The sequence below is a fragment of the Schistocerca piceifrons genome, chromosome 9 (genome assembly GCF_021461385.2).
Source record: "Schistocerca piceifrons isolate TAMUIC-IGC-003096 chromosome 9, iqSchPice1.1, whole genome shotgun sequence".
NCBI lineage: Eukaryota > Metazoa > Arthropoda > Insecta > Orthoptera > Acrididae > Schistocerca > Schistocerca piceifrons.
In genome coordinates, this window is record NC_060146.1 from 55058870 (window position 1) to 55079565 (window position 20696).

The window sequence follows — 20696 nt, forward strand, 5'->3', positions numbered from 1 at the left end:
GAAACGGTCAATGTTACTTTGGTGTTGAATCCTGAACGCATTTCATTGTTTCATCGAGATTTTGAGGGTCCCAGGGTTATAGTAAACCTGCTGTTGTGGATCGGAGTCTAACACTGGGCTCCCAGGAGAGTTCCAAAGAACAGACTCTTCTAAATGTTACTCCTGTGGACTGAAACCGCCATTGTAATTTTTTGTCGAATCCCAATGCAATTTCCTTCTTTCATCGACAACTTGAAGGTCCAATGGTTACAGTAAATCTGCTGCTGTGCATCGGAATCTAACACTGGGCTGCCAGGAGAGGCCCAAACCGCAGACTCTTCTAAATGTTACTCCTGTGGACAGAAACCGCCATTGTGAATTTTGTGTGAATTCCGATGCAATTTCTTTGCTTCACCGACAATGTAATGGTCCAAGGGTTACAGTAATCCTGCTGTTGTATATCTGAATCTAACACTGGGCTCCCACGAGAGGCCCAAACAGCAGACTCTTCTAAATGTTACTCCTGTGGACAGAAACCGTCATTGTGAGTTTTATGTTCAATCCCGATGCAATTATTTTGTTTAATCGACAATGTGAGGGTCCTAGAGTTACAGTAAACCTGCTGTTGTGCATATGAATCCAACAGTGGGCTATTAGGATAGGCCAAAACTACAGACTCTTCTAAAAGTTACTCCTGTGGACAGAAACCGCCACTGTGAATTTTGTGTTCAATCCCGATGCAATTACTTTGTTTCATCGACAATGTGGAGGTCAATTGCTTACAGTAAACCTGCAGTTGTGCATCGGAACTTAACAGTGGGCTCCCAGGAGAGGCCCTAACAGCAGACTCTTCTAAATTTAATCCTGTGGACAGAAACCGCCATTGTGAATTTTGTTTTGAATGCCGATGCAATTCCTTTGTTTCATCGAGAATGTGAAGGTCGAAGGGTTACAGTAAAGCTGCTGTTGTGCATTGAAATCTAACAGTGGGCACCCAGGAGTGGCCCAAACAGCAGACTCTTCTAAATGTTACTCCTGTTGACAGAAACCGCCATTGTGAATTTTGTGTTGAATCCCGATGCAATTTCTTCGTTTCATCGAAAATGTTAAGGTCCAGGGTTACACTAACCCTGCTGTTGTGCATCGGAATCTATCACTGGGCTCCCAGTAGAGGCCCAAACAGCAGACTCTGCTAAATTTTACTCCTATGAACGGAAACCGGTATTGTGAATTTTGTGGTTAATCCCGATGCAATTTCGTTGTTTCATCGAAAATGTGAAGTCCGGGGTTACAGTAAGCCTGCTGTTGTGCATCGGAATCTATCACTGGGCTCTCAGTTTGGCCCAAACTGCAGACTCTGCTAAATGATACTCCTGTGGACATAAACCGCCATTGTGAATTTTGTGTTGAATCCCGATGCGATTTCTTTAGATCATCGACAATGTGAAGATCCAAGGGTTACAGTAAACCTGCTGTTGTGCATCGGAATGTAACACTGGGCTGCCAGGAGAGGCTCAAACCGCAGACTCTTCTAGATGTTACTCCTGTGCACAGAAACAGACATTGTGAATTTTGTTTTGAATCCCGATGCAATTTCTTTGTTTCACTGACAATGTAAAGGAGCAAGGGTTGCAGTAAACCTGCTGTTGTGCATCGGAATATAACACTGGGCTCCCATGAGAGGCCCAAGCAGCAGACTCTTCTAATTCTTACTCCTGTCGACAGAAACCATCATTGGGACTTTTGTGTTGAATCCCGATCCAATTTCTTTGTTTCATCGCCAATTTGAAGGCCCAAGGGTTACAGTAAAGATGTTGTTGTGAATCGGAACCTAACACTGGGCTCTCAGGAGAGTTCCAAATAATAGGCTCTTCTAAATGTTACTCCTGTGGACAGAAACCGCCATTGTGAATTTTGTGCTCAATCCCGATGCAATTACTTTGTTTCATCGACAATGTGAAGGTCCAAGGCTTACAGTAAACCTGCAGTTGTGCATCGGAACATAAAAGTGGGCTCCCAGGAGAGGCCCGAACAGCAGACTCTTCTAAATTTAATCCTGTGGACAGAAACCGCCATTGTGAATTTTGTGTTGAAACCCGATGCGATTTCTTTGTTTGATCGACAATGTAGAAGATCCAAGGTTTAAAGTAAGCCTGCTGTTGTGCATCGGAATCTAACACTGGGGTCCCAGGAGATGCCCAAAGAAAAGACTCTTCTAATTGTTACTTCTGTGGACAGAAACAGCCATTGCGAATTTTGTTCTGAATGCTGATGCAATTTTTTTGTTTTATCGACAATGTGAAGGTCCAAGGGTTACAGTAAAGCTGCTGTTGTGCATTGGAATCTAACAGTGGGCTCCCAGGTGTGGCCCAAACAGCAAACTCTTCTAAATGTTACTCCTGTTGACAGGACCCACCGTTGAGAATTTTGTGTTGAATCCCGATGCAATTTCTTTGTTTCATCGAATATGTGTAGGTCCAGGATTACACTAAACCTGCTGTTGTGCATCGGAATCTATAACTGGGCTCCCAGTAGAGGCCCAAACTGCAGACTCTGCTAAATCTTACTCCTGTGAACATAACCGGTATTGCGAATTTTGTGTTGAATCCCGATGCGACTTCTTTAGATCGTCGACAATGTGAAGGTCCTAGGCTTAAAGTAAACCTGCTGTTGTGCATCGGAATATAACACTGGGTTCCCAAGAGAGGCCCAAACGGCACACTCTTCTAAATATTAGTCCTGCTGACACAACCCGCCATTTTGAGTTTTGTGTTGAATCCCGACGCGATTTCCTTGTTTCATCGACAATGTGAGGGTCCAGGGGTTACAGAAAAACCTGCTGTTGCCCATCGGAATCTAACACTGGGCTCCCAGGAGAGGCCCAAACAGCAGACTTTTCTAAATGTTACTCCTGTGGACCGAAACCGAAATTCTGAATTTTGTGTTGAATGCCGACGCAATTTCTTTGCTTCATGGACAATTTGAAGGTCCAAGGGTTACAGGAAATCTGCTGTTGTGCATTGGAATCTAACAGTGGGCTCCCAGGATAGGACCAAACGGCAGACTCTTCTAATTCTTCCTCCTGTGGTCAGAAACGGTCGCTGTGAATTTTGTGGTGCATGGCGGTCCAATTTCTTTCTTTCATCGAAAATGTGAAAGTCCAAGGCTTACCGTAAACCTGGTGCTGTACATCGGAATCTAACACTGCTCTCCCAAGAGATTTCCAAAGAACAGACTCTTCTAAATGTTACTCCTGTTGACAGAAACCGCCATTGTGAATTTTGTGTTGAATCCCGATGCCATTTCTTTAAATCTTCGAGAATGTGAAACTCCAAGTGTTACAGTACACCTGCTGTAGTGCATCGGAATCTAACACTGGGCACCCATGAGAGGCCAAAACAGCAGACTCTTCTAAACGATACTCCTGTCTACACAAACCGCCATTGTGAATTTTGTGTTGAATCCCGATGCAATTTGTTTGTTTCATCGACGATGTGAAGGTCCAAGTGTTACGGTAAACCTGCTGTTGTGCATCGGAATCTAACACTGGGCTCCCAGGAGGGGCCAAACAGCAGCCTCTTCTAAATGTTACTCCTGTGGACACAAACCGCCATTGTGAATTTTGTGTTGAATCCCGATGCAATTTCTTTGATTCATCGACAATGTGAAGGTCCAAGGGTCACAGAAAACCTGCTGTTGGGCATCGAAATCTAACACTGCACTCCCACGAGAGGCCCAATCAGAAGACTCTTCTAAATGTTACTCCTGTGGACACAAACCGCCATTGGGAATTTTGTGTTGAATCCCGATGCAATTTCTTTGTTTCATCGACTATGTGAAGGTCTAACTGTTACAGTGAACCTGCTGTTGTGCATCTGAATTTAACACAGGGCTCCCAGGAGAGGCCCAAACAGCAGAATTTTCTAAATGTTAGTCCTGTCAACACAAACCGCCATTGTGAATTTTGTGTTGAATTCCGATGCGATTTCTTTGTTTCATCGACAATGTGAAAGCCCAAGGGTCCCAGTAAACCTGCTGTTGGTTATCGGAAACTAACACTCGGCTCCAAGGAGAGTCCCAAACAGCAGACTCTTCTGAACGTTACCTCTATGGACCCAAACCGCCATTGTGAATTTTGTGTTGAATCCCGATGCCATTTCTTTGTTTCATCGACAATGTGAAGGTCCAAGGGTTACAGTAAACCTGCTGTTGTGCATCGGAATCTAACACTGGGCTCCCAGGAGAGGCCCAAACAGCAGACTCTTCTAAATGTTACTCCTCTGGACACAAACCGCCATTGTGAATTATGTGTTGAATCCCGATGTAATTTCTTTGTTTCATCGACAATGTGAAGATCCAAGGGTTACAGTAAGCCAGCTGTTGTGCATCGGAATCTAACACTGGGCTCCCAGGAGAGGCGCAAACAGCAGACTCTTCTAAATGTTACTCCTATGGACACAAACCGCCATTGTGAAATTTGTGTTGAATCCCGATGCCATCTCTTTGTTTCATTGACAATGTGAAGGTCCAAGGGTAACAGTTAACCTGCTGTTGTGCATCGGAATCTAACACTGGGCTCCCAGGAGAGGCCCAAACAGCAGACTCTCCTAAATGTTACTCGTGTGTACACAAACCGCCTTTGTCATTTTTGTGTTGCATCCCGATGCAATATCTTTGTTTCATCGACAATGTGAAGACACAAGTGGTACAGTAAACCTGCTGTTGAGCATCGGAATCTAACACTGGGCTCCCAGAAGTGGCAAAAGTAGCCGACTCTTCTATATGTTACTCGTGTGTACACAAACCGCCATTGTGAGTTTTGTGTTGATTCCCGATGCAATTTCTTTGTTTCATCGACAATTTGAAGACCCAAGGGGTACAGTAAACCTGCTGTTGAGCATCGGAATCTAACACTGTGCTCTCAGGAGAGGCCCAAACAGCAGATTCTTCTAAATGTTACTCCTGTGGACACAACCCGCCATTGTGAAATTTGTGTACAATCCCGATGCGATTTCTTTGTTTCATCGACAATGTGCAGGTCCAAGGGTTGCAGTAAACCTGCTGTTGGGCATCGGAATCTAACACTGGGCTCCCAGGAGAGGCACAAACAGCTGACTCTTCTAAATGTTACTCCTGTGGACACAAACCGCCATTGTGAATTTTGTGTTGAATCCCGATGTAATTTCTTTGTTTCATCGACAATTTGAAGGTCCAAGGGTTACAGTAAATCTGCTGTTGTGCATAGGAATCTAAAACTGGGATCCCAGGAGAGGCCCAAACAGCAGACTCTTCTAAATGTTACTCCTGTGGACACAAACCGCCATTGTGAATTTTTTGTTGAATCACGGCACGTTTTCCTTGTTTCATGGACAATGTGATGGTTTAAGGGTTACAGTAAACCTGCTGTTGTGCATCGGAATCTAACGCTTGGCACCCGGGAGAGGCCCAAACTGTAGACTCTTCTAAATATTACTCCTGTGGACACAAACCGCCATTGTGAATTTTGTGTTTAATCCCGATGCGATTTCCTTGTTTCATCGACGATGCGAAGGTCCAAGGGTTACAGTAATCCTGCTGTAGAGCATCGGAATCTAACACTTGGCTTCCAGGAGAGGTACAAACGGCATACTCTTCTAATTGTTACTCTCTGGACACAAACCGCCATTGTGAATTTTGTGTTGAATCTCGATGCGAATTCTTTGTTTCATCGACAATGTGAAGGTCCAAGGGTTACAGTAACCCTGCTGATGTGCATCGGAAACTAACACTGGGCTCACAGGAGAGGCCCAAACAGCAGACTCTTCTAAATGCTACTCCTGTGGACACAAACCGCCATTGGGAATTTTGTGCTGAATCCCGAAGCGATTTCTTTGTTTCATCGAAGATGTGAAGACCCAAGGGGTACAGTAAACCTGCTATTGTGCATCGGAATATAACACTGGGCTCCCAGCAGAAGCCAAAACAGCAGACTCTTCTAAATGTTACTCCTGTGGACGCAAACCGCCATTGTGAAATTTGTGTTGAATCCCGATGCAATCTCTTTGTTTCATTGACAATGTGAAGGTCCAAGGGTTACAGTGAACCTGCTGTTGTGCATCTGAATCTAACACTGGGCTCCCAGAAGAGGCAAAAGTAGCAGACTCTTCTAAATGTTACTCCTGTGGACACAAACCGCCATTGTGAATTTTGTGTTGAATCCCGACACGTTTTCCTTGTTTCATGGACAATGTGATGGTCCAACGGTTACTGTAAACCTGCTGTTGTGCATTGGAATCAAACACTGGGCTCCCAGGTGAGGTCCAAACTGCAGACTCTTCTAAATGTTACTAATGTGGGCACAAACCGCCATTGTGAATTTTGTGTTGAATTCCGATGCGATTTCTTTGATCCTCGACAATGTGAAGGCCCAAGGGGTACACTAAAACAGCTCTTGTTCGGCGAAATCTAACAATCGGCTCCCAGGAGAGGCCCAAACAGCAGACTCTTCTAAATGTTACTCCTGGCGACACAAACCGCCATTGTGAAATCTTTTTTGATTCCCGATGGAATATCATTGTTTATTTGACAATGTGAAGGTCCAAGGGTTACAGTAAACCTGCTGTTGTGCATCGGAATCTAACACCGTGCTCCCAGAAGAGGCAAAAGTAGCAGACTCCTCTAAATGTTACTCGTGTGTACACACACCGCCATTGTGAATTTTGTGTTGAATCCCGATGCAATTTCTTTGTTTCCTCGACAATGTGAAGACCCAAGGGGTACAGTAAGCCCGCTGTTGAGCGTCGGAATCTAACACTGGGCTCCCAGGAGAGGCCCAAACAGCAGACTCTTCTAAATGTTACTCCTGTGGACACAAACCGCCATTGTGAAATTCGTGTTGAATCCCGATGCGATTTCTTTCTTTCATCGACAATGTGAAGGTCCAAGGGTCACAGTAAACCTGCTGTTGTGCATCGGAATCTAACACTGGGCTCCCAGATGAGGCAAAAGTAGCAGACTCTTCTAAATGTTACTCGTGTGTATACAAACCGCCACTGTGAATTTTGTGTTGAATCCCGATGCAATTACTTTGTTTCATCGGCAATGTGAAGACCCAAGGGGTACAGTAAACCTGCTCTTGAGCATCGGAATCTAACACTGGGCTCCTAGTAGAGGCCCAAACAGAAGACTCTTCTAAATGTTACTCCTGTGGACACAAACCGCCATTGTGAATTTTGTGTTGAATCCCGATGCCATTTCCTCGTTTCATCGACAATGTGAAGGTAAAAGGGTCCCAGTAAACCTGCTGTTGGGTTTCAGAATCTAACACTGGGCTCCTAGGAGAGGCCCAAACAGCAGACTCTTCTAAATGTTACTCCTGTCGACACAAACCGCCATTGTGAATTTTGTGTAGAATCCCGATGCGATTTCTTTGTTTCATCGACAATGTGAAGGTTCAACGGTCACTGTAAACCTGCTGTTTGGCATCGAAATCGAACACTGGGCTCCCACGAGAGGCCAGAACAGCAGACTCTTCTAAATGTTACTCTATGGACATATGCCGCCATTGTGAATTTTGTGTAGAATCCCGATGCAATTTCGTTGTTTCATCGACAATGTGAAGGTCCAGGGGTTACAGTAAACCTGCTGTTGCGCATAGGAATCTTACACTGGGCCCCCAGGACAGGCCCAGACAGCAGACTTTTCTGAATGTTACTCCTGTGGACACAAACCCCCATTGTGAATTTTGTGTCGATTCCCGATGCAATTTCTTTGTTTCATCGACAATGTGAAGTTCCAAAGATTACAGTAAACCAGGTGTTGTGCATCTGAATCTAACACTGATCTAACAGGAGAGGCCCAAACAGCAGACTCTTCTAAATGTTACTCCTGTGGACACAAACCGCCATTGTGAATTTTTTTTTAATCCCGAAGTAATTTCTTTGTTTCATTGACAATGTGAAGGTCCAAGGGTACAGTAAACCTGCTGTTGTGCATCGGAATGTAACACTGGGCTCCCAGAAGAGGCTAAAGTAGCAGACTCTTCTAAATGTTACTCGTGTGTACACAAACCGCCATTGTGAATTTTGTGTTGAATCCCGATGCAATTTCTTTGTTTCATCGACAATGTGAAGGTCCAAGGGTTACAGTATACCTGCTGTTGTGCATCGGAATCTAACACTGGGCTTCCAGGAGGGGCCTAAACAGCAGACTCTTCTAAATGTTACTCCTGTGGACACAAACCGCCATTGTGAATTTTTTTTTAATCCCGAAGTAATTTCTTTGTTTCATTGACAATGTGAAGGTCCAAGGGTACAGTAAACCTGCTGTTGTGCATCGCAATGTAACACTGGGCTCCCAGAAGAGGCTAAAGTAGCAGACTCTTCTAAATGTTACTCGTGTGTACACAAACCGCCATTGTGAATTTTGTGTTGCATCCCGATGCGATTTCTTTGTTTCATCGACAATGTGAAGGTCCAACGGTCACAGTAAACCTGCTGTTTGGTATCGAAATCTAACACTGCGCTCTAACAAGAGGCCCAAACAGCAGACTCTTCTAAATGTTACTCCTGTGGACGGATACCGCCATTGTGAATTTTGTGTTGAATCCCGATGCAATCTCGTTGTTTCATAGACAATGTCAAGGTCCAAGGGTTACAGTAATCCTGCTGTTGTGCATCGGAATCTAACTCTGGTCTCCTAGGAGAGGCCCAAACAGCAGACTCCTCTAAACGTTACTCCTGTGGACACAAACCGCCATTGTGAATTTTGTGTTGATTCCCAACGCAATATGTTTGTTTCATCGACGATGTGAAGGTCCAAGGGTTACAGTTAACCTGCTGTTGTGCATCGGAACCTAAGACTGGGCTTCCAGAAGAGGCAAAAATAGCAGACTCTTCTAAATGTTATTCGTGTGTACACAATCCGCCATTGTGAATTTTGTGTTGAATTCCGATGCCATATCTTTGATCCTCGACAATGTGACGGCCCAAGGGGGTACAGTAAGCCTGCTGTTGTTCAGCCGAATCTAACACAGGACTCCCAGGAGAGGCCAAAACAGCAGACTCTTCTAAATGTTACTCCTATGGACACAAACCGCCATTGTGAATTTTGTGTTGAATCCCGATGCAATTATTTGTTTCATCGACGATATGAAGGTCCAAGGGTTACAGTAAACCTGCTGTTGTGCATCGGAATCAACCACTGGGCTCCCAGAAGAGGCAAAAATAGCAGACTCTTCTAAATGTTACTCGTGTGTACACAAACCGCCATTGTGAATTTTGTGTTGAATCCCGATGCAATTTCTTTGTTTCATCGGCAATGTGAAGACCCAAGGGGTACAGTAAACCTGCTGTTGTGCATCGGAATCCAACACTGGGCTCCTAGGAGAGGCCCAAACAGCAGACTAATCTAAACGTTACTCCTGTGGACACAAACCGCCATTGTTAATTTTGTGTTGAATCCCGATGCAATTTCTTTGTTTCATCGACAATGTGAAGGTCCAAGGGTCACAGTACCTGCTTTTGAGTATCGGAATCTAACACTGGGCTCCCAGGAGGGGCCTAAACAGCAGACTCTTCTAAATGTTACTCCTGTTGACACAAACCGCCATTGTGAATTTTTTTTGAATCCCGAAGTAATTTTCTTGTTTCATTGACAATGTGAAGGTCCAAGGGTTACAGTATACCTGCTGCTGTGCATCGGAATCTAACACTGGGCTCCTAGAAGAGGCAAAAATAGCAGACTCTTCTAAATGTTACTCGTGTGTACACAATCCGCCATTGTCACTTTTGTGTTGAATCCCGATGCAATTTCTTTGTTTCATCGACAATGTGAAGGTCCAAGGCTTACAGTAAACCTGCTGTTGTGCATCGGAATCTAACACTGGGCTCCCAGGAGAGTCCCAAACAGCAGACTCTTCTCATTGTTACTCCTGTGGACACAAACCGCCATCGTGAATTTTGTGTTGAATCCCGATGGGATTTCTTTGTTTCATCGACAATGTGAAGGTCCAAGGGTCACAGTAAATCTGCTGTTGGGCATCGGAATCTAACACTACGCTCCCAGGAGAGGCTCACTCAGCAGACTCTTATAAATGTTACTCCTGTGGACACAAACCGCGAATGTGAATTTTGTGTTGAATCCCGATGAGATTTCTTTGTTTCATCGACAATGTGAAGGTCCAAGGGTCACAGTAAATCTGCTGTTGGGCATCGGAATCTAACACTGCGCTCCCAGGAGAGGCTCAAACAGCAGACTCTTCTAAATGTTACTCCTGTGGACACAAACCGCCATTGTGAATTTTGTGTTGAATCCCGATGCGACTTCTTTGTTTTATCGACAATGTTAAGGTCCAAGGGTCACAGTAAATCTGCTGTTGGGCATCGGAATCTAACACTGCGCTCCCAGGAGAGGCTCAAAGAGCAGACTCTTCTAAATGTTACTCCTGTGGACACAAAGCGCCATTCTGAATTTTGTGTTGATTCCTGATGCCATCTCTTCGTCTGATCGAATATGTGAAGATCAAAGGGTTACAGTAAACCTGCTGTTGTGCATCGGAATCTAACACTGGGCTCCCAGGAGAGGCCCGAACAGATGACTCTCCTAATTGTTACTCCTGTGGACACAAACCGCCATTGTGAATGTTGTGTTGAATTCCGATGCGATTTTTATGATCCTGGACAACGTGAAGTCCCAAGGGGTTCAGTAAATCAGCTGTTGTTCGGCGGAATCTAACACTGGGCTCCCAGGAGAGGCCCAAACAGCAGACTCTTCTAAATGTTACTCCTGTGGACACATACCGCCATTGTGACTTTTATGTTGAATCCGGTTGCGATTTCTTTGCTTCATCGACAATGTGAAGGTCCAAGGGTCACAGTAAACTTGCTGTTGGGTATCGGAATATAACACTGGGCTCTCAGGAGAGGCCCAAACAGCAGACTCTTCAAAATGTTTCTCCTATGGACACAATCCGCAATTGTGAATTTTGTGTTGAATCCCAATGCTATTTTTTTGTTTGTTTCATTGATAATGTGAAGGTCCCAGGGTTTCAGTAAACCTGCTTTTGTTCATCGGAATCTAACACTGGGCTCCCAGGAGACGCCCAAGCAGCAGACTCTTCTAAATGTTACTCCTGTGGACACAAACTGCCATTGTGAATTTTGTGTTGAATCCCGATGTAATTTCTTTGTTTCATCGACAATGTGAAGGTCCGAGGGTTACAGTAAACCTGCTGTTGTGCATTGGAATCTAACACCGGGCTTCCAGAAGAGCCCCAAACAGCAGATTCTTCTAAATGTTACTCGTGTGGACACAAACCGCCATTGTGAATTTTGTGTTGAATCCCGATGCGATATCTTTGTTTCATCGACAATGTGAAGACCCAAGGGGTACAGTAAGCCTGCTGTTGTTCAGCGGAATCTAACACTGGGCTCCCAGGAGAGGCCCAAACAGCAGACCCTTCTAAATGTTACTCCTGTGGACACAAACCGCCATTGTGAATTTTGTGTTGAATCCCGATGCAATCTCTTTGTTTCATTGACAATGTGAAGGTTTAAGGGTTACAGTAAACCTGCTGTTATGCATCGGAATCTAACACTGGGCTCCCAGGAGAGACCCAAACAGCAGACTCTTGTAAATGTTACTCCTGTGGGCACAAACCGCCATTGTGAATTTTGTGTTGAATGTTAATGCAATTTGTTTGTTTCATCGACAATTTGAAAGTCTAAGGGTCTCAGTAAACCTGCTGTAGGGCATCGGAATCTGACACTGGGCTCCCAGGAGAGGCCCAAACAGCAGACTCTTCTAAATTTTACTCCTGTGGACACAAACCGCCATTGTGAATTCTGTGTTGAATCCCGCTGTAATTTCATTATTTCATCGACAATGCGAAGGTCCAAGGGTTGCAGTAAACCTGCTGTTGTGCATCTGAATCTAACACTGGGCAACCAGGAGAGGCCCAAACTGCAGAATCTTCTAAATGTTACTCCTTTGGACACGAACCGCCATTGTGAATTTTCTGTTGAATCCCGATGCGATTTCTTTGTTTCATTGACAATGTGGTGGTCCAAGGGTTACAGTAAACCTGCTCTTGTGCGTCAAAATCTAACACTGGGCTCCGAGGAGAGAACCAAACAGCAGACTCTTCCGAATGTTATTCCTGTGAACACAAACAGCCATTGTGATATTTGTGTTGAATCCCGATGCAATTTCTTTGTTTCATCGCCAATGTGAAGATCCAAGGGTTACAGTAAACCTGGTGTTGTGCATCGGAATTTAATACTGGGCTCCCAAAAGAGGCCCAAAAAGCAGACTCTTCTAAATGTTACTGCTGTGGACACAAACCGCCATTGTGAATTTTGTGTTGAATCCCGATTCAATTTCATTGTTTCATCGACAATGTGAAGGTCCAATGGTTACAGTGAACCTGCTGTTGTGATTCGGATTCTAACATTGGGCTCCCAGGAGAGACCTGAACAGCAGGCTCTTCTAAATGTTACTCCTGTGGACACAAACCGCCATTGTGAATTTTGTGTTGAATCCCGATGCGATTTCTTTGTTTCATCGACAATGTGAAAGTCCAAGGGTCACAGTAAACCTGCTGTTGGGCATCGGAATCTAACACTGGGCTCCCAGGAGAGGCCCAAACAGCAGACTTTTCTAAATGTTACTCCTGTGGACACAAACCGCCATTGTGAATTTTGTGTTGAATCCCGATGCAATTTCTTTGTTTCATCGACAATGTGAAGGTGCAAGGTCACAGTAAACCTGCTGTTGTGCATCGGAATCTAACACTGGGCTCCCAGGTGAGGCCCAAACAGCAGACTCTTCTAAATGTTACTCCTGTGGACACAAAAAGCCATTGTGAATTTTCTGTTGAATCCCGATGCCATTTCTTTGTTTCATCGACTATCTGAAGGTCCAAGGGTTACAGTAAACCTTCTGTTGTGCATCGGAATCTAACACTGGGCTCCCAGGAGAGGGCCAAACATCAGACTCTTCTAAGTGTTACTCCTGTAGACACATACCGCCATTGTGAATTTTTAGTTGAATCCCGATTCGATTTCTTTGTTTCATCGACAATGTGAAGGTCCAAGGGTCACAATAAACCTGCTGTTGGGCATTGGAATCTAACACTGGGCTCCCAGGAGAGACCTAAACAGCAGGCTCTTCTAAATCTTACTCCTGTGGAAACAAACCGCCATTGTGAACTTTATGTTGATAACCGATGCAATTTCTTTGATTCGTCGGCAATGAGAAGGGCCAAGGGTTACAGTAAACCTGCTGTTGCGCATCGGAACCTAACACTGGGCTCCCAGGAGAGGGCCAAACAGCAGACCCTTCTAAATGTTACTCCTGTGGACACAAACCGCCATTGTAAATTTTGTGTTTAATGCCGATGCAATTTCTTTGTTTCATCAACAATGTGAAGGTCCAAGGTTACAGTAAACCTGCTGTTGTGCATCTAAATCTAACATTCGGTTCCCAGGAGAGGCCCAAACTGCAGACTCTTCTAAATGTTACTCCTGTGGACACATACCGCCATTGTGAATTTTGTGTTGAATCCCGATGCGATTTCTTTAGTTCATCGTCAATGTGAATGTCGAAGGGTTACACTAAGCCTGCTGTTGTGAGTCGGAATCTAACACTGGGCTCCCAGGAGAGACCTAAATAGCAGACTCTTCTAAATGTTATTCTTGTGGACACAAACCGCCATTGTGAATATTGTGTTGAATCCTGATGCAATTTCTTTTTTTATTCATCGACAATGGGAAGACCAAGGGTTACAGTACCTCCTGCTGTTGTGCATCTGAATCTAACACTGGGCTCCCAGGACAGGCCCAAACAGCAGACTCTTCTAAATGTTACTCCTGTGGACACAAACCGCCATTGTGAATTTTGTGTTGAATCCCGATTCAATTTCGTTGTTTCATCGACAATGTCAAAGTCCAAGGGTTACAGTAAACCGGCTGTTGTGCATTTTAATTTAACACTGGGCTCACAGGAGAGGCCCAAACAGCAGACCTTCTAAATGTTAAGCGTGTGGACACAAACCGCCATTGTGAATTTTGTGTTGAATTCCGATGCAATTTCTTTGTTTCATTGTCAATGTGATGGTCCAAGGGTCACAGTAAACCTGTTGTTGGGCATCGGAATCTAACACTGGGCTCCTAGGAGAGGCCCAAACAGCAGACTGTTCTAAATGTTGCTCCTGTGGACACAAAACGCCATTGTGAATTTTGTGTTGAATCCCGATGCCATTTCTTTGTTTCATCGACAATGTGAAGGTCCAAGGGTCACAGTAATCCTGCTGTTGGGCATCGGAATCTAACACTGGGCTCCTAGGAGAGGCCCAAACAGCAGACTGTTCTAAATGTTACTCCTGTGGACACAAACCGCCATTGTGAATTTTGTGTTGAATCCCGATGCCATTACATTGTTTCATCGACAATGTGAAGGTCCAAGGGTCACAGTAAACCTACTGTTGGGCATCGGATTCTAACACTGGGCTCTGTAATATTATTGGTATTTCCGTCCTATGAAAGCTTTGAGTACCCTTTGAAAGACATTTGTTTTGTATAATTTACATAACTGTAAAGATGCGCATCTAGCGCGGACGCTAATACATCGATTGCGCAGTCAAAGAAACATTTTAACAGAAGCTGAACTGTCGTTGCGCTTCGATCTAAATAAAAGATGACGGTAGAAAACTTTTGTAGATCTTCAGATTTTAATGTGCTTCTGCTTGTGATGTGAAAACGTAAAGGAGGTCGACTTTAAGTTAAAAAAAAAAAGTGAGCGGTCTTGCTAGCGTGCAACAACATTATTAATTAATAAAATTAAGGTAATTCATTTTCGAAACTGTAAATCAGCAAGTTATTGTTATCGGAGGTGATGAACAGTGCAAGAATTGTCTTCAACGAAAGGAGAAAAGTAGTGACTATAATTTGTGAAAAAAATAAAAAACCTGAACCAAGGAGACAGCAAAGGACAGGCTGAAATCTGATCGCACCATACTGTTGGAAAAGTAATTATGTAAGTTGTATTGTTTATAAATAAGCCCTAATTTGCTAGTGATAATTGTTTGAATATATTTAGTGTTTACCAGACTTCTTATTCTGTTCTTTTCCTTTATACTTTTTTATCCTCCGTGCCATATTATTTTTATAAATGTCAAACAGCCTTTACTACTGCAGAGAATTCTGCGGCATCCTGGTCGTAGACAGAAGGCCGCTCCTTGTCATCTATACAACTCATAGCTGCCCCATTTATGAATGATTTCATTTGCAAATGCATTTTTTCTTACTGTTCATTGTTAAAGGTCCCTTAGGTAATTTAAAAATCATACTGATTACGTAAAGAAATCCGGGTTGTTCTTTTCCAAGTAATAGAAGTCTTTGCGTATTCAATAACTAGTCTCCTTCTGACAACGATCAGGAGCCGACCAGAAGACGGACGTCTTCGACCGCTTTCGTGTCTCCTGTGGCAAAGCTGTGCCAAACTGGGAACACGACATTCTAGTATGAAACACAGATTTAAATTGAAAGAATTGAAATATATTTAACCAAATAAAATAATAATTTTTTTTATCATACTAGATGTGGCGCCCGAACAGGGACCTGATAAAAAATTTTAATCTGTTCTGTTATTGTTTCATGACATCATCCGGTGGACATCGGGAAGCCGTAAAGGAAGTACTGAACGAAATCGAGGAAGTATAAAAAACAAAGAGAAAAATTCGAAAAATAACAGCAGTGCGCAAAACGACTGATGTAAGTACGGTTTTCATTACGCATAAAATCTCGCGTCTTGCATAAAAAAAAACTGATTTCCGGAATTTCTTTCCTTACTGCTTTATTTTATCCTATCGCTGTTATTTCCTTGCAGAATTGCTTATTTACGTAGTTAGAATTCATTTCTGATCATCTCTTCATGCAAAGTTTATTTGTTAGTATTATGAGCATCTTCATTGTTGCTACGGTTAAGAACACAAGATGGATGCCATAATAGCAGGATTCAGTGTCTAGTAGGTGTTTGTCACTTATTTTCAAAGTTAGGTGCCATCTTGTCTTCTACCCAGTATAGCTCGGCAATTGTCACCTACCGCGGTGTGACGTTTGACTATCAGGAAGCATCGCAGCGTGCGCATCTGAGAGTTGACGATCGGCGTGCTGCCAAAGATTTCTTTGAGCAGTTACGTCACAAACTTGAAAATAAACATGTCAGATGACAGAGGCAAGCCGACAAACAGTGTGGATGACGTTGATGACACTGTTGTCAAGTCATACCCACTACGTTCGCGAACGGGAACAGGCAGACCCGATTCGCGAATGGAGAGAACGGCAGGCGATGATGTTGTGCGTGACGTATCGTCACAGCAAGCGGGAGAAAATTCGATGGTTGAAATGATGAGAATTTTTTTTCAAGAAAGAGAACAGGAGAAACTGGAAAGGCAAGCTTATAAATTATAAAAACAACGTGATAGAGAACAGGAGAAACGGGAAAGGGAAGCTTATAAATTACAAAAACAACGAGATAGACAAGAAAGGGAACAAAAAGAAAGGGAAAAGGAACGGGAGACAGAGCGAAAATGGTTTGACCTGAATACCATGATTGGTACAATGAAAAATAGGTTAGATAATATTGATGCCAACTTAGAGGCAAGAATTAGGACAGTCACGGTGGAATATATCTCGGAATTAAGTAGTAAAGTTAATGAAAGGGTAGAAGGTATTCTGCAGAAGGTAGATGCATGTGAGAGCACAGTAGGTAACGTGCACAAAGACATCAAAGTACAAATCGAAAGTTGCCAGGCAGTTACAACAGAAGTTTCAAAAAAGTCCGCTGAGGTCGGAGCTAAAGTAAACAAGCTTGCAGACGATGTCATCACTCTGCGAGGCCAGGTCAATGACCTGACACAGGCGCTATCCGAAATAAACATTGAAAAGAGGGTGAATGATGCTGCAGCCAACGTACGTTCCACGATAGGAAAAGAATTTGTAGAATGGGTCGAGACTAAGAAACAGTACATAGAAAACAAGGTTCAACACGACTTAAAAGAAGCCGTTAAGTCAGCCACAGTTGAAGTTTTAGCTGCTCCAGGTACATCAGGAGATACGATTCTCACTGAATTAGGAGAGATTCGTAGAGTTTTTCACCGAGATCTTCCCGAGTGGAAACGACACCTCACTGAGGAAATCGAGCAGTTGAAACAACAAGTCAATGATTTTCCTAATGACAATAGAAGTGAGCATTCACACTTGCTTTCTTCAGAACATGAATACAATAATAATCCCGTGTCTCGTGTAGAATTCTCTCCACTTGTACATGGACACAGTAGTAAGAATCCTTTAGTACGCAACCAGAATGATCAAGTAACTCTTGTCGAGCTCATGAAAGAAGAAAGCGTTCTCAAGCACCGCGTATTCCAGCCTTTTCTGCCAGAGAAACGCAACATCCACCCAATGGCTTTTCTGAAATCATTTAATGGTGTTTTTCCTGAGAGTTGGGATGACAAGCAACGTATGCGCTTTATAGTAGGTTACATTCAAGGAGAGGGTTCTGTCTGGGGAACAGAAGTAATTGACAGATGTAATAATTACGCTGACTTCGAAAAGCAATTTCTGAACAAATTCTGGAGTTCAGGCATACAACAACGCCTTAGAAAGGAGGTATATAATGCTGAACCATTTAATACGAGAAGTGCTGGTCTCCGTAGGTACTTCGAGAAATACCTGCGAAAAATACAATATTGGGACACGCCTATTTCCCCGAAGGACGTAATTATGATCCTTAAGTCAAAGCTACCGGTATCAATCAGGGAGAAGTTAGTAAATGTCAGTGACGACGACACGGAGGCTTTTCTGTCAGTACTTGACAACCTTGACATGATTCAAGAAGACGTGCGTGCTAGTGCGCGGAGTAATTGTAATCTTGGCCCGCACACTACACAGCCGCAAGGTGTAGGCGCAGACTCAGGTATGTCATACCAACCCAACAACAGTAAAGGACACGACGTTCCGTGCGATAATAACAACTACTATCGCCGTAACGGGAAGCAGAAACATAAATTCCAGGATCAAAACAGGTACCACCCCATATACCAGACAACACCACAGCAATACGGTAATTCAACAGTTAATTACAATGATCGCTATCACTACAATAACGATCGCCAAAATAATAATAATTTCAATGGAAAAGGACGTTGGATTAACACCAACAGTCAACAGCAGTATGGTAACCAGCCTAGATTCCAGCACTGTTCTCAAGGGAGAAATGCTCCAGATCCTTCCAAGCAATACAAACAACAGTATGCTCCAGACTTTAGGAATAGTCCTCCACCTTTTACCAACTATCAAAGTCAAAATCATGAATCTCAAAATTCTCGCATCTATTATGCCCGAACAAACCCGCCAACACACACCATCTCGACTGAAATTCCGACAAATAGCTCGCAACTTAGGTGGAATACGGAAGCAAACTTCGTACCGAGCGTACCGCCCGGTACTTCAAAGGTAATTGTGAGCGAAATTCAATCTAATGAACATGCGGAAAACTAAAAGCACATTTTGACCGGTTTCACACCTTCAGAACTAATCTCCAGGCAAAAGGGAAAGCAATGAATGGACTGATCCTATCCCCAAGATACTAGGTCCAGAAGTCAACCTAGATAATAAGTTAAGACAAGCCCTGATCTCTCTCACAACTCATACCAATTTAAGAAAAAAAGGCATTTGACAAGCATGTCAATAAAGTTCTGTCGTATCGCCTGAAAGAGCGTGTTCTTCTGAGGACACACTTCAAACCATCTCTCATCTTACGTAAAAATCGTAAGTGGCAACACCTATACGAAGGACCGTTTGTTATAGTCAGGAAGCCACATATTGGTTGTTACGTGTTGGCAGATCCAGTTAGTGGACGAATAAAAGGACTTTACCACCATGTAGACCTGAAGAAGTACCATGAAAAACATTAAAAAAAATATCATTTATTATGTTAAGCTGCAACTTGAAACAAGAGTGTGATCTGTTTAGAAAGTATGTGAATCAACAGCATGTACATGTATTCTGCAGGTGACGTAATCATTTGAGTGAGGTGGACACAAAGTAATGATGGAGCTTGAAAGATATGAAGTGATTGATGAAGGTACTCTACGGATTTGGAAAATAAGATTTGCTTTAGTTTTAAGGTAGTTTTAAGTTTCTTGAGCACGAGAAGACTGCAGTCGTTGGATTGAGTAAGGGATGTGCCAAAGTGCCACCTGCTGCTTTAGTTTTAAGTTATGGCAAATCTCCTTTTTACCAAGTAGTAAAGGTTTCCTTTAAATCCCTCATTCAGACCATAATGTCCGTATATGTGAAGTATTAACCTAAGATAAGCTTTCAAAGGATTGATATTTTAAGTCGCTAGAGCCATGTACGATGCAAAACTGATACATTGTAATCTGTAGATTACACCGAGTATAAGCAGCAACATATAGTTAATGTACAAAGAAATGAATAATGGTACCCGCATCTGGAGAGCAACTTTAATTTATTTATTACTATGAGCCAACTAGTTAAGAAATTTGCATTTATAATAAGAATTAGGTCCTGTTTTGGAGAAACTTAGAGAGACTATTCCTATGTCACGAGTATTATACAGAAACCTTCGATATTAAGACACCTAGTTGAGGACTGAGATAATATGCTTATATTCTTCTGCTATGTCCGCATGCCGTGATTTTGAGATATATTTGAAAATGCTTTGGAAGCGGATTTGTGCGACATTTTAATACTGAAGTCAAGTTATGCCACGTGGATGACATTAAAAACGGTGGAGCCGAAGAATGAATTTGCTCAACTGATTATTTCACCTATTATCTATCTTCGTATCTTTCATTTCCTTGCACTATCCTATTGCAGTTTTCTTCTTTAGCGTTCTTACCTTTCTACCCTACCCGGTAGGGGAAGAAATTTGGAAATTGGTTCAAAAGACTTGACGTGTGTATGTTGTGTGTATTGACGATCGTGGCTCGTTGGTTAATGCGTACCTGCAGTTACTTATCGAAACGTGATGTAAATCTGATTTGCTGTGAACAAAAGCATCCTAGGAAATAGGAATAATTTTCCCGATTTCTGTTAGATGAAGTTTTGAACGTGAACTGTTCGGCACGCCAAAGTGGGTATATTTTACTGATTATTGATGTAACCGAATAAATGAAAAAAAAGGGGGCTGTTATAGAACAATAAGAAAAGGAAAAGAATCAGATTTAAAATATATATAAAATCTAACGTGCTTCAGAAGCACCATTCAGAAGAGCAAACACGTTTTTCGTTAGGTCTTGGACAGTAATAAAAAAAAAACTATGTATATTTTGTAAATGATCCTTTCATGATAAGTAATTTTAGCATTACCTGTGCTAATCTGTGGTATAGAGAGCCCTATATGGACACGTATGGATTGCTGCGTGTGACTCTGTGACAAAATGATGGACACGTGTGTAAAATAGTAATTTGACACATGTATGGGCACGAGAAACTAGTTATCTCTTTTGTGAATCAGAACTGTAATAAACTTATGGACACGAGTGATGTTCCGCGTGTGAAGTAGCATTACAAGTATTCTCACGTTGTAATGACGATACAGTGACTATCAGTCAAAGGATAGACAAGCTATTGTACTTACTGCAATGGGTGACAGTAGTCATTTTCATCGATGACTGTTCTTCGTCGCTGGTGCAGTCAATTTACCGTCCA